At 35.4% G+C, this 15,197-nt stretch overlaps 2 long non-coding RNA genes across 6 annotated transcripts in view; one reads left to right on the top strand and one right to left on the bottom strand.

Annotated features, from left to right (window-relative positions):
• LOC148127375 (uncharacterized) overlaps positions 1-15,197 on the bottom strand; it is a 127,731-nt gene that overhangs the window by 35,749 nt on the left and 76,785 nt on the right. For 3 of the 5 annotated variants that reach the window (XR_015742267.1, XR_015742271.1, XR_015742270.1), the window contains exons 3-4: positions 6,813-7,015; positions 2,999-3,061 (exon numbers count right to left, since the gene is read on the bottom strand). This is a non-coding gene — a long non-coding RNA (uncharacterized LOC148127375). The remainder of the gene's footprint in view (positions 1-2,998; positions 3,062-6,812; positions 7,016-15,197) is intronic. The other 2 variants (XR_015742268.1, XR_015742269.1) reach the window with 1 other exon arrangement.
• The window catches only part of LOC148127376 (uncharacterized), a 99,972-nt gene that overhangs the window by 66,328 nt on the left and 18,447 nt on the right, over positions 1-15,197 (top strand). The window lies entirely within an intron of this gene.

The raw sequence follows: 15,197 nt of genomic DNA, 5'->3' as shown, positions 1-15,197 counted from the left end.
AGCATTTCTGTTTCATTGATCAGCTTCTTAATGGTGTTAAAACAATATAATATAATGATTCAGATTCAAATTAATTTGTACAACTTAACATCATTTTCTCCAAAGTAATTCCCAGTGATTCAAAAGTAACTCATGATTAAATTGCTGCAGTTAGGATAATAACCTTACACCTAAAAATATACCGATTTTAACTTTTCTGTTGACTCAACAGCATCTCATGCAGTAATCTACTATAAAAATCACTCTTAAATTAATTGACAGTATATGTATAGTGCTGCTCAAAATAGATGAAGAAAGCATCTAAAATATAGTATACCTAAAATTATTTGCGATTTAATATTAAGAATGTAAGACAACACTTAGGCAACAATAATCCCCAAGCTATATTAGACACAGTGTTTTTGTTAATGGTGAATTGATTGAAAACACAACTCAGAAAAGATTGCATTTCTCATGCAGATATAACAACAAAATAACTCCCCAAACAGAATTATTATAAATATGAAAAACATCTAAATATGAATGCAAAATGTGGACTTTAGTTATACTGTGTGGCACATAATTTCTATGAAAATTGGCTAGCTGTAGAAAATCAAGTAATTCCGAAATAATTGGGCAGCCTTGTTTTATTTTTAAAGGTATAAAAAACACCCAAACCTAAAATACCTTCAAATTTGTTCTTGTCTATTAAGCTAACATTTCCCAAAGTGTTAGCAAAATAAAGAAGCCCTCTATTCTGCCTTTTCAGCTAAGCTTTTCCTGGGAATAAGAACCAGTATACTAAGTAGAACTAGTATTATTATCTCAAATCCTTGACTTATCTGTGCAAGAATTTTAGTGTGAGCTCCTGCCTCAGACCCTGAAGGCAACCCATTTCAAAGACCTCAGGAAGTAGAGTTATTTTCTTTAGTTTTGCATTACTCTACTTTAAAAAAAAACTTTGAACTAATTGAAAAATCTATTCATGACTTTAAAAAAAAACATTATGGCTTAAATGATTCTGCTTAGCTGAAAAGTACACAGAAAAGGAGAAAAATAGCTCAAGCGTGTTGAAGGACTAAAAATGCACATGAATCAATTATGAAAAAGAGAAGATCTCTTTGAATGGAGAAAAGCTGATTGGAATTAAGATAGGCTTTGTTCATAACTGCAAGGTACAAGTAGAGGACTTTTCAGAAAAGCAGAAAAGGGGGATTTGGGAGTGTTTAGCTGCTTAGTACTATAGTGCTTTAGAGCCCATGTGAAAATTTGCTGCTAGCTATTAATCATCATTGTGCCTTTGCAAAGAAGCTGTTACAATGATGGCTATATGTCATTATATTCCCACTGTATGTAACGAATCAGGAAGCTGGGAAAGTTGGATAAGAGCGGCTGGCAAACTTTTTAGTAGTGGAATCTATTTAAATAAATTTACATCACATTTACTACTTTCTTGGGTATGGGAATCATGCTTTAAAATGAAACAATATGCTGTGTTCATGGGCCCTGATCTTTTATTCTCCTGTCTCTGAGCCCACTCTCTAGGTCAGCCTTTGCCAGCACTGACAGCATGCTTTTCTCATAGCCTTCTCATAGCCTTTGGTTGCTTTCAAGTTCAATTTAGCACAATAAAGTTGTTATGCATGACAGTTTCGAAAGCAGAATAGGTGGTGTCTAAGCCTGCTGTGTCTCTACAAAGTGGGCTCATGCTCTGCCAGCCAGCTCAGTTACTGAACCCTTGCTGGTGGGACACTGCAGTGGACCTCCAGACGTTCCCATCCTGACCAAAGCAATTAGCTTCAAACTGCAAGAAGCCACAGGGTCACACTCCCGTTCAGTGAGGCTCCATCATTTAATGTGCTGCAATAGATTTCAGAGCTGAGATGATTTATTCTCTTGTGCTCCCTTTTTAATGGTGTTTATACAGATGTGTAAAAGGAGTAAGGGAAAATTTTAAGTCACCAATGGCTCAAGGGTGTTGTTGTTGTTACTATTTGTTTTTTTTTAAAGGAATCTAAGACTTTGATTTGCATTCCTTTTACAAAGGAATGGATTTGAAACATGTCAGCCTTAATTCCATTAGGCTGATATGGCTAAAAGAGAACCCCGAGGTGCCAAGAGTAAGACGTGAAAAGAAGTGTCTCTTTTAGTAAGCTTCACCAAGCTCGTAATAAAAAAAGCCTCAAAATATAAAAGTTGTCAAATCAGTTTCTATATCTGATTTCACATACATACATATACATTTAAAAAAAATACTTCCACTTTAATTTAAAATCAACTAATGAAACATTTTAATGAATCCCCTCAGTATAACTTCTAGCAAAAAGCATGCTTTGAAGCAGCGGTGGGATTCAAATTTTTTAACAACCATTTCTGTGGGTGTGTTTTAGTTGGTGGGCATGGCTTGGTGGTCATATGACTGGTTGGGTGTGGCCAACTCAATATCACTCACATCTCCTTGCCTGGCCTCTCATGACTGTGGGGATGCTGCAACAGTTGTAAGTGTGAAAAATGGTCATAAGTCACTTTTTTCAGTGCCATTGTAATTTTGAATGGTCCCTCCACATAAGCAAAGTACTAGCAAAGGAGGGAAAAAAACTCCAGAGAAGTTCCTGAGACAGGAAGTCTAGTCCTTCCAAGAATGTAATAAGGGTTAACGGAGAGGCAGTTTCTGTAAGCAACACCAGAATATTTCCTTCCTGCCTTCCTTACAGGATTAGGCCAATAATTTCTTCTAACAACCAGTTCTCTGAACTGCTTAGAATGTTAACAACCAGTTCTAGCGAATAGGTGCGAACTGGTAGAATCCCACCCCTGCTTTGAAGGAATGATATTAAGGAGAAAACAGAAACCTCTTAGACCACGTTTATATAATAGCATATTCATATAGCAAAATAGGAGACGCAAGCATGTATATTGTGCATAAGAAAACCATATTAATCAACAGCATTATGCTTGTTTAAGCAAGTGAGCTATTTTCACAATTTGAAAGACAGTCAAATATGCAGCTAATAGACACCTGCAATAGACTATGTTGCATGTCCTCTTTCAAAATGGCTTCTTTGCTTATTTGCAAAAATAGCTGTTAGAGAAGATTGATAAAGCATCATTTTGCCAAAATATTAACTGGTACTTCTTGGTTATCACTCCCAAAGACATTACCTATTATCCCAGGCATCAAACTGACACCCATAGGTATTCCATACGGGGGGGGTTCAGAGATAAGGGGTGCATGAAAATCACAGTGTTTTTACCCAGTATATCACATTAATCTTACTCTAATTTATTGGGATTAACAACGATTACTACAATTTACTAGAAAGAAATATAATCAATAATCCATCAAGGATATCCTATTGTTTAGACTTCCTGTACAACCACAGAAACTCATGCTCATCCTATATGGGATCATTCCATTATTCATCCTCACTATTGTCGACTTTAATCATTCAGGATGATTCAAAACATGGCTCCTTTGCTATCCCTACCTGCAGATGCCTAGGAAGTATTGGCCTATGCAGGAGCATCCACAGAAGGGGCTTAAAAATAAAGTTTAAGTCTATGATCAAAGTGTATTTTTTAATGAGTGTCATGAAAAGACTTTGATTCCAGGAGCATGGCCACCATTATCTCTGTTTTGGTATACACCGGTCACATTTGGACACATGGATGATCAACTTTTGTATACTTGAAATAATCTGAAATTTGCAACAGGATTGCTTAGTTGCAGTTATTAAAAAAGCTGTGAATAGCTTAGAATTGACATGGGGCCTGAGAAAGGTTGTCTCCATGTTTTAGCAAACTGAGGAATGGAAAAGGTTAAATATCCTTTAAAGTAGCAGTTAACAACAAAGATGTACTCCGAAATATACTTACTACAAAGTTACTTCTAGAGAATAAGGGCATCTTCTTTTGAACAAATATGCTTACGAAAGTTATTATATATCATGAAAGCTTTCTAATACAGAAAATTATTCCAATAAGGGGATAGATTCTTCTTTAGTAAATGTTAGCCCTCAAAATGCTACAAAACTGTTGTTCTTTATATTTTAGATGTGCTCAGCTAAGGGAGTTTTAGAGCAAGATTAATTTGATTCAGCTTTTTGAAAGACTGTTTGTTCTCTCTTGTATAGGTAGACTGAAGACTCTTCCATATTGCAGCTACAAACTTCTATTGGTTTGAGAAACTAGACACTTCAGGTTATAGCATATAATCGTGTGGATACTCATAAAAATAATACCTAGCAGAGAAAGACAAGGTTTTTCTTTGACTCCTGAATTATCCCTGCTAAACAGTATTGAAAGGAACAGACAACTATCACACATTGGATGTTGTAAAGTTACAATTCTAGCATCCTTAGGAAGCATGCCTAGAAATGAAATTTAGTAATAAGTGTGGTAGTTCAGTTATCCTGATTTAGTATGTATTGACTTTGGTGTAACTAAACAACCTTGCTAATTCCATTATAAATTTAAATTTGCCAAAGCATATTAGTTCCTTGCATTTTAATTTTATCTTTTTTTTAACTTTTACTTGATATTATTTATACTTAAATATTACAGAAATCAACTGGCTTTCACATCATGGTGGAAGAGTGAATGTTATGATATTTGGCAACAAAAGGTCAATAAGGTTACAAAGCAGTTTTCTCCAATTACATCTGCTCATATGTACATCATATCTATGTGCTTATAAAATTAGTACCATTGTGGCCCGTTTAACACAGAACAAACTTCAAACTTAATATCATTTGTTTCAACTTTCTAGAATGTAACTAAGGAGCCAATCTTATGCATACTTACTAGACATACTTTGATCACACTGCCATCTTGACATTTTGACCCTGCCTGCAAATACTCCGGATAATAATTAACAATAATTGCTCCCCTTGGTGACTCTTTCAACAACTTTGCAGACTTCAGACGAGCAGTCTGTTCATCAAAGTTGAAACACCACTGTAGGAATACAGTATTTATGAGGAGGGTTGTGATTGTGGTTTCATTTTATGCATCTGTGTTTTAGGGTTTTTTGGTTGGTTTTCCCTGTTTCTCATTTCTGATAATAAAAAGTTTCATTTTGTGGTCTTTTTAGGACATTTCATAATTATACAAACAAGTAATTCTACATACACACAGGTGTTAAAACACAATTTTCAGACACAATAATTATACTGTAATCTTAAACTTAGTTGATAATTCAACTCAACAGTGTGAACTGTTGTAGTATTGAGTTTAGGGAGACTTACTTCCAAACATATCTTGTTAAGGACTGAAATTTCTTACTTCCAATGTGTAGTGTAATGTTGTGATATAAAGTAAAAAGTGATGCATTTTCTTGAGGTCGTATTTCTGTTAAATAAGCACCTGGCATTAAAAGTAATCAAAAAGAATTCTCTTGAACATTAACCAAATAAGACTAGGTTCACAGCTGTCATGAAGAAAGTTGATCAAATAAGCATTTGTTTCTTCTGTTTTGCATTCCATATACATTAAGAACTAGAATGTGAATATAAGCTATGTTAAGTTATCTTCAAGCTTTCTCAAAGTTAATTACATTTTTGCTCATGTTCTTTCTTTTTATAAATAACTGGTTATAGAAATGTAGCATCTGTATTCATTGAACCCTTCTAAAATATCTTTGGATCTTTTGGACAAGTGCTGAATAGAAAAACATTCTATTTTCTATATCAACATGATTTTCTACCATGTCTTTAATCATCCTAACATGTTTTTTTTTTCACTGTAGACTATTATTTTACTTCCAACCAATTGAATATTTATGGTGTGCTTGGTCAGAATAAATACCCTTCCATTCTTGAATCTATATATTTATCTAAAGTATCTAATCAAGCACTTTCTACCTGCAAACATTCATGAGTCCTATATGGTTTCAATCGTCTAAGGCAATTTTTAAGCAAGCTGCACAGCCTGGCATTAAAATGCAGATTATGTTCTTTCAATTGGAAAAGACTGTGCAAAAATTGAAAAAAAACAAAGAAATCTAAATGTTTGCATTAAACAAGTACATCTAAGTTGTTAGAAGAGGGATTTGCAAAGTTGCAATTTCAATGGTTCAGCTAATGAGTAAATGCTAGATTGTATCGACTGTGCTAAACAAGCTTGCATTTTGCATGTGCATGAAGTGTAATGGTATCAATTGACTGGTTCTTTGTGGTTGTTATAAAAGTACCCTTGAATGTTTTGATGGAGGGAAGAAATGCAGACAATAATGCCATGATAGCTGAATGTCAGCAGTAACTTTGAACCTAAATTAGTTTCATTATCCCTGTGATTCCACATACTGTATATACACACACTGCAGCTGGGCCTTCAACAGTGCCTTTTATTGTGTCAGCTCAAACTTAGTTTTAACTATCATTCATTCTTGCTATATGTATTTGTATACTGGTGCACAACTTTCAAATCAGCCTTGCAATAGCTTTTAAAATAACAGAAAACCCAGTTTAAAACAACGCTGGTCACCTATTAGTGAGGATCAGTTTATTGCAAAGAGGCCCCAAGTCTGGGCTGGATGACAAGTTCAGTCACCACCTTGCTTGATTTTGCTTGCACTGTGAATAATCTAAGAACCGTTAAACGTCATTGGATGCTATATTATATTTGGTTAGATAATCCAAAATTTTCTCTTAATAAGGATTGGGAGTATGCTGGTAATACCCAGCTTTGTATCTTTACCCTGTCTCAGTGTTTTGAGGGTATAAGAGTCCAGGTGCAAAACAACGGTCTGGTAGTTATCTACAAAGCTCTTCATGACTTGGGGCTGAATATACTTGTTCAATTAGATCTGGTAGGAGATACACTAAAAATGCTACCTGGCGGGATACACAAAAAGAGCTTTTTCTGTCTTGGCACCTTCTCCTCCGAGACATCAGATTGGCTCCAACCCTGTTGGCCTTTTATAGGGTCTTAAAGACTTGGTTATGTCACTGGGGACAGAGGCAGAGCCTCTGAGAGGCTTGTATGAGGGTTGTGGTGGGTTTCAGATGCCCATTATTAGATGCCCAGAATCATGATGCTGAAATGGACAGAAAAATAAACTGAAATAAATCAATAAATTTATAAACCATATGTACTGTATCTTTAATATTAGTATAGTTATATAAGAATCAGAACATGAATGAACAACACAAAAACATAAGCACTAGTTTGCTGAATCATCCATATGTAAATGTCTCGACCATTTAGATTCAGAAGTGATCAGACATTTCCCCCATCAGATGAAGTCACAATATTCTTAATTTATTTCTGTTTGTATTACTAACTCTTGATGGGAAGTAGATTAAACTTGATAGTTCAACTTCAGCAGTAGCTACGCCCTGTTAAGTTGCACTCTAGTTTTACTGTAGACACACACACACACACACACACACAAGAAATCAAATTACAAAAGACTTAATCTCTGGTAGATGTATGGTTACTGATTTTTACATTAGTCATAAATCTATAAAATAACATTGCAGTGCCACCTAAATGAACTGAGATGATATTACTCAGAATCCCGAGGTAGCCCACCTAGAAGGCACCATGTTGGGGAGGCTGCTATACACATAATTAAATGCAGTTCATATTTCACATTGAGCAGTTGGCAGGTACATTGATTTCTCCAGATATGGTTATTTTACTTGATGACTAGAAGCTGAATGTAAGAAATGATTTCATTCAGCTTTGCTTCTGAAGTGATAAGGAATCTATGTAAAGTTAAGGGGGGAATCTCTCCTTACAAAGAAAGTTGCAAAAGTGAAATAATTCTTTTTAAAAATCCATCATTGTGCTAAATCTTATTGGATCACTTTTAGCCATGCATCAATAATCCAATTTTGGACAAGGTATTTGAACAAGATACGGTTGTACAAAATTTCAGAAAACTTTTCCATGATGAAGGTTGAAATGAAGCAACTTTGTGAGGTGTCCTTGTGAAGTAATATGAACCACCACCACTTCACTTCATGTCATTTCAAAGACATTCTTCTGTATAATCAGTAGGCCACCAGTTCCTGTTAGTGGAAATGTCAGAGAAGGCTCCTAAACCAATTTGGACAAATTATTACTGTTCCTTGACAATGTAATATATTGTTTATATGTTGGGAAATACCTCTTCAAATGGTCAGAGTATGACCATTTTTAGATAGGTCTATTAGACACTTGCTATTTTTTTATTTCATTTTGGAATTTCTTGTTTTGTTTTATAGATTATGTTGATGATGATATGACGCAATCCAAAACTGGGGCTGGTCTTTCTAGTTCCATGAAAAGGGCTACTGTTATCTCTAAGATTTATTTGACTTCAACTCCCAAAACCTACCTATGCTGGTTAGGGATTATGGAAATTAAAGTCAAGCACATCTGGAGAGCAACAAGCTGGAGAAGAATAATATAGTGTCTCCTGTAAATTATGGGAATGTTTTTAAAATATAGATGGTAATTATCTTGGACAGGCTGTAACTCATAAAAACTTAAATGATGTCTTTATAGTCCCTAAACGTTGAATGCAATTTACATTACAATGACAGATAATCAATATTCTTTTGAGAGTTAGTGTTGAACAGTGTCTAAGTACATGATCTATTAAGCCTCTTGATCAGCTATAATCCCAACCTTAGGCTTGCAGGCCTTACATAAAACACAACCTCAAACCCCATCTTCAATATGGGCATAATAAATATCCTTTCCATTTGCAGCATCAGTTTATTTATGCCATCTTTTCAAATCCAAGCACCTTGGACATTTTCTGCTCTAAAAGTATAACAGAGAATAGAAAAGTATGTCAAAAAATATAATCTTATTAATACAAATCCAGCTCTTGATAAGTGAATATGCCTTACTTTTTCCCTTCACTCCTTTCAGAAATTATTCAGCAGTTTAAAATGCTGCAGCATTCTACCTTTTTGAACCCTTCCAAAGACCAGCACAAGTGAAATGATGATGATGATCATTTTATGTTTTACTTACTTTTTCAAGCACAATACAAAGTGACTTTTTATTTTTGTCCATTGGTTCAGTTACTTTTTCTTCTTCTCTTTCTTCAGCAGCATAGCATAGGGCACAGTATACCCATTTCCTTGCTCTCCTTAAGGAAGTATACTATTTATATTACTGATGCTTTTTAGTCAGTCAAGAGGTCTTCAAACGTGGCAACTTTAAGACTTGTGGACTTCCTCCTCCAGTCATGTTAGCTCAGGAATTCTGGGAGCTGAAGTCCACAAGTCTTTTTTTTTTTAAAATAAAATTTTATTTGGGTTTTCACACATACAAAATACAAGTAAAACATCTTTTTTGAAAATAGCATGGTTCCGAGTTGAACTTCTCTATACAGACACAAAACTCAATTTCATGCTCCTTTTTGTATTCTATTCCATATCTTATACTATTTTACATTTTCTATATAGTTTTTCCCCTCTTTTGATTTTCTCAATTTTAATTTGATTATCCCATCTCAATTCAAATCATTATATTTATACTTTTGTCTGTTCTGTTTCAATTTCATATTATCTTTTCTCATTAAACAAGTTTTCTCCTGTAGTTGCTAATTGGAGTATGATACCTTTATATCTTTTAATTACATCCATTCAACTCTTATTTAAACTTCAATATATACCTTAAGGTTATGACCTTCAATATAATACATAATACATAACTTCCAATTGAATTCTGCTTGGTACATTCTTATAATAAACACTATATTCTTAAAAAAAAAAGATTGTAAATATATGTAATTATAAACCCTCATTCTGTTCCAGTTCAGTTCTATCATTAATAATCATTAAAATCTTAACATCTTTAACACTTCTTTTCAATTAAATATCATACTTCCTTAAAACACATATAATCTCCATAATTAATTTTTCCCTTATTTCTCTTCACATATGTTTTAAAAATCATAAAATATACCTTTTATTACATTTATTTATTGACAAGCATTCCACTGAATTACGATAGCCATTTTATCAGACATTTTAATCATACATTGTTTCATATTTTCTAAAATTATTTCTGTTTCTAATATAACCATACTATCTTATGTACCTTTGCAGAATCCCCTTTTCCATTAAGTTTTCACCCATTATCTCTAAATAGGCCCTGTTTCTCTGTATTTTGTTTCTGTCCTTTATGGCTTCTTTTCCTTTCTTTCTTCCCTCTCATCTTCTCCCTCCCCTTTTTACCCCCTTATCTCTCTAGTTCTAATTCTCTCTTCTGCATTTCCCTATTCTGTTGCTTTCTGATTTTATACTTATTTTTCACTCTATTTTTTTTTTGGAGTTGTTTTTCCCAATCTTAAACTTTCCATTCTCTTTCCCCACTTTCCTCCCCCCACCCCCCATCTAAGATTACTTGTTCATTAAAGATGGCTTCTTCTTTGTCGCAATCTTTTTGTTCTGCCGGCATTTCTTGTTGTTTCTCATAATTCCAAATCTCCATTTCTAAAAACTGAAATACGAAGCCAAAAGAACCTCTCCCTTCTTGTGCATCTTCTTTGTACTTTTTAAGTTCCATTTTAAGTTCTTCTAAAAGTAGAACCATTTTAAACAGTTTTAAACAACCACCCGATTGATTTTAGTCATTCAAAACAATAACCAAGAATCCAGAAATCACCAAGTAATCCAGATAGTCTCGTGTTATGTCTCCTCTTGGAAATTCAAATGAACAAACATAAAGCAGCCGTTTCACAATCAAATCAAACTGAAGGAAATAACAAGATAACGACTGGCAGAAACTGTTAGGACTCCCCTTCAAAATTCAAACAAACAGAGAGCTCATTGCTGTAACGTCCTCATTCAAAATGGTCATTTTGTTTCTGGCGAAAGGCACCAGCTCAGCTGTGTCCTTTTATACCCATTAAGGCAACGTGCTAATTAACTGGCTTGCCCTTCAGATTAACGTTTCCTGGTTCTGATGTCAATCCATGATCTAACAGTCATCAGAGTCAAAACTCCCAACAGGACCGATCCTTCCAATCACAACAGTCTCGAGTTATATTTTCTTATTTCTTTTTCAACTTTCTCTTCCTGAGGTTTTTGTTGCGATATTTCAGTTAGAATGTACCTTTTGGAAGTCTTGTTGAGATTTTGCTATAAATTATTTTTTAATTCCAGGCAGTCTCCTCCCTTCCAAATTCTGCCCTTTTATTCTTCCTCTCTCCTTTCCTCTTTTCAAAAGCTTTTAATTATCCAGAAATCTTTATTATCCCTTTGACTTTTTATTTTCAGCATTAAATGCCTAATGATGTCAAAGTGGATTTTTTTCCAATTTCTTACTTAAGTCTCTTAGCTGTCAGTATAGGAAAAGGAAAAAAAAAACACCAAATCTTTTCCCTTTTCTCTCTCCTTCACAGTTTAAAAATCTTCTTAGGGAACAATGTTATTGTTTTTTAATAGTTTCAATTCCACGGTACCTTATTTGTTGCTTTTGCTGTTTGACCTAGTCAACCAAAACTTTCTCCTCTTATCTTCCTCCTGCACATTCTTCTTTGTGGTGGCCATTTCTGACCACCGCTGCAACTGCCTTTGGGAAAGGGAGTAATGGCCAGCTGAGGAGGAGAGATGCGGCTCTCCTCAAACCTGCAGGCAGTCTCCCTCCTCTTCACCACCTCTACGGGGTGGCTTAGCCCCGAAGCAAGCTGGCTCGGGGCGCTCCAGTGGCGAACACTGATCAAAGCCTTGCAGAGATGAGGTTTTGGTCTGTCGCTGAAGAAGCTCAAACTGGAAGCCTGAAGTCCACAAGTCTTAAAGTTGCCAAGTTTGGGGACCCCTGAGTTAGTCCAACTTTGTTTTTGTTTTTTAGCCTGCTTTATGTTTAAAGATTATGAAGTTGGTTTTTTTTTTAAACTTGAGGACTGCTCCCTGTGGAAATCAAAACCAAGTTAGATAAAAAGCTTAAGCCAGGTCCAGCTTTCTACAAAACCCATTTAACTTGCAGGTCTACCAATGAGTCTTAGTCATTGGTAGACTTTCAATTTCTTTTAACCTTACCTCAATTTCTTTTAACCTTACCTCAACTTGAATCTATGGACCTGAGGCTTGGCTTAGGTATTTTCAATATCCCTTTCCCAAATCTGATATTGATGACATTAATAAAATTATGTATTTCTATACTAGTGCAGACATGTCTAATTCTGTCGTTGATTTCTGGGGCATGGTGGTGGGGAAGAAATTTTTTTACTGTTTGTGGTTACCTTTCTCCAGCTGAAAAATTAGAATATTAGCCCAAATAAGTGATTTGATTTTGTTTTACCATTATGAACTCATCCTAATAAAAGGCTAGTATTCCTTTGACCAACATGTTGAAATCACAGCTACTGATTTATGAATTTGTCTTGACTTAACCATGTTTGAGTGTTCTGCATGAGACCAAACTGGCCTTTACAGGGTTTGCTTCTCTGTATTGGCATAAGATATGTACAAAATAAATATTTGCTAAAACAACCTTTGATTACTTTGTTCATCTTCAAAAATTTATTTGTTATTGCAAATAAAGAATAGAACCGTGATGGCAAACCTATGGCACATGTGCCAAAGGTGGCACACAGAGCCCTCTCTCGGGGCATGTGAGCCGTTGCCCCAATTCAGCTCTGCCGCACATGCACACGTGCACTTGCGTGCCTCCCCCCAGCCATATGGTCTTTGGGTGTCTGCCGTACATGGGTGGGGGCAGGTCACGCACAGGGGTCGTGCCTACAATACATGGGATCTGGTCACACACATGGGGGGGTGGCACTCAAATACGCATGACCATGGTGCACTCATGGGTGTTGCACACACATGAGCAGGGGTGTGGGGGGGTCACATGTGCATGTGCAGGAGTGTGGGGGAACATGAGCAGGGGGATGGAGTACATGTGCGGCAGGCGTGCATTGCATTTGGGGGATGCACACACACACACTTAGGGCAATTGGTGTCAAAAAGGTTAGCCATCACTGGAATAGAGTATTAAAATAAATCCTGGATAACTTTATAAGCAAAAACATGATCGCACAGGATGATATTTCATCTACTAGAGTAGATTTTTAAGGGCAAAGTATTCTCTGCTAATTTCTCCCCTATAACCATTTCTGTGGTCTTTGTGTCAGATTACTTACTCTAGGACACACCAATTTAATTTCCCATATTGGCCTTTCCATTATACATATGGAAATTTAAATGGAAGCTTTTACACTTAGGGACTTTTTTCAAACAGAATCATAACATAGCCATCCATTTAGATGCTGAGAATCTGGCAACTTTCCAAGAATTAGCAGGTGCTAATAATCTGTTCGTCTATGCAGGCTTTCAAAGGACAGTCTGTAGTCAGAAAATGGAGCATGATAAGCTGGATATATTCACTGAATTTTTCAAAGAGGTTCAAATCCATATTTTACATTCATTAAGCAGCATTGAACAGCGGACACAATTTAAGATACTATACCATAGTATCAAAGAGGGTCGTATTCCTGGTCAGTCTGCTAGCTACCTATGTTGAGACACTATTTCTGGGAACTTGTACCATCATACTGTAAATTATTTGAGACAAAATTTTATGAGCATCCTCTCTATGCAAAACAAACTTTTCCTAAGTCTTTGTCTCTGTTCATTCTTTTTTTGCCGCAAATAATAATCTTATACAAATGCTTGGCTTAGAAGCAGAAATAAAATGGCTGATTCTGGTAAATTACAGAGAACGGGTCTAGTATTGTACCAGAAATAATTTTGTAAAAAAAAGGATACATATTTAATGAATCTTGTTATGTCATGTGACATACTGAATGGAAGAATTTACATCTATTGTATCTTAGAATAATGTTAATTTATTAAAATAGAGATAGTTTATTGATAGCAAAAAACAAACAAACCACTAATTCCCCCTTTTTTTCTTTTTGTGTCTTTGAGTCAACTTCAACTGCCTGTACTAATCCCTGAAGTCTCCTTGGCAAGCATTTTGAAAGTGGTTTAGCGTTTTCTTGGGACCAGAAAAAGTCCTTAAGAAGAAACACAAATCACATTCTCTAGTGCCTTAACCCTATGCCACCACTTCTTCTAAAAATATGAAGGAAAAAAGACAAATATATAAGCCAATTCAGATTCTTCAGTTGGTGGGCAATAATGCTGAATACTGAATATATTCAAAGTATTAACATCTAGATTTCTTGCAGATTCATTAATTTTGAAGTGTAAAACTTTTTGGAAGAGTACAGAATCTCAAAACAACCGTCTGTTTAATGGAATCTAATATTAATTATTTATATTTTTACTCAAGGAAATACTTCTTGCACCAAGAGTGCTCTGTATGTCTTTTACCATCCTTTTATTCTGATTCAAATTATTATACGTGTCCCATAGTCATTGTCTCAATAGACTGTTAAATTCTTGATTGGGGAGATACCGGACACACCGTCAAAGAAAAGTTCTTGGGGAAGGTAATTTGATACAAATGACTGCACACCTTCTCTTCTGTTAAAGGAATCCCAGTCACTCCTTACAAAAACTGCTATATATAATACAATAAATATACCCAAACAGGTTATTTGGAATGAGACAAAAAAAAAGCCTAAACGCAGATTATCCTTTCTCTGGCAATAAAAACAACAACCACTATTGCTATCATAAGCCCACAACACATTAAATAACTAATTATTCCCTGCTATTTGATGACATCCAAAATCATCACCCGTCTTTGGCTACTGATCAAGCTGGCCTGTTACATTTGTAATAAAAATGGAAAGAAAAAGACATAAAAAGATGTTTTCTTAAGAAACTGTTAACAGCACTGTTAAGAAAAAGTCTTTGGTGCAAGTTTTTAATATGCAGGTGTTAATGAGGCCTAATTTTTCCTTTTGTATTTGTTTCTTCATTAAGCTTTAACTATGCTTTTACCCACTGCATATTGAGAATTTGATGAGAAGATGGTATGACAGGCTTGGCTTCTCCCAATGCAGCTGGCACTGCTGATGCCAAAAGCCAGAGCCTGTTGTAGCGGGATCATGAGAGATTCATTCAGAGTACAGTTTCCCTGTCAGTTTCCCATCCGCTTCAAAATGCTCAGCTCCATCTTTGAATCCCCTTAATGAGAAGTAGAGGACAATGCCACCATTGTTATTTCTATTCGGAATTTTGTGGAAAGAACAATTGCTGTTTACCCAACCATTTGTACTACCCAAACTCTTCCGATAATTACTTCTCAGGCTCCTGATTAACTCTGCTCTCTGCCTCAGCACAAAAAGCTATTGA

Source organism: Pseudonaja textilis, chromosome 2 (assembly GCF_049901715.1).
Source record: "Pseudonaja textilis isolate UNSWEBS1 chromosome 2, rPseTex1.2, whole genome shotgun sequence".
Taxonomy (NCBI): domain Eukaryota; kingdom Metazoa; phylum Chordata; class Lepidosauria; order Squamata; family Elapidae; genus Pseudonaja; species Pseudonaja textilis.
This window is presented reverse-complemented; position numbering and strand designations above follow the sequence as displayed.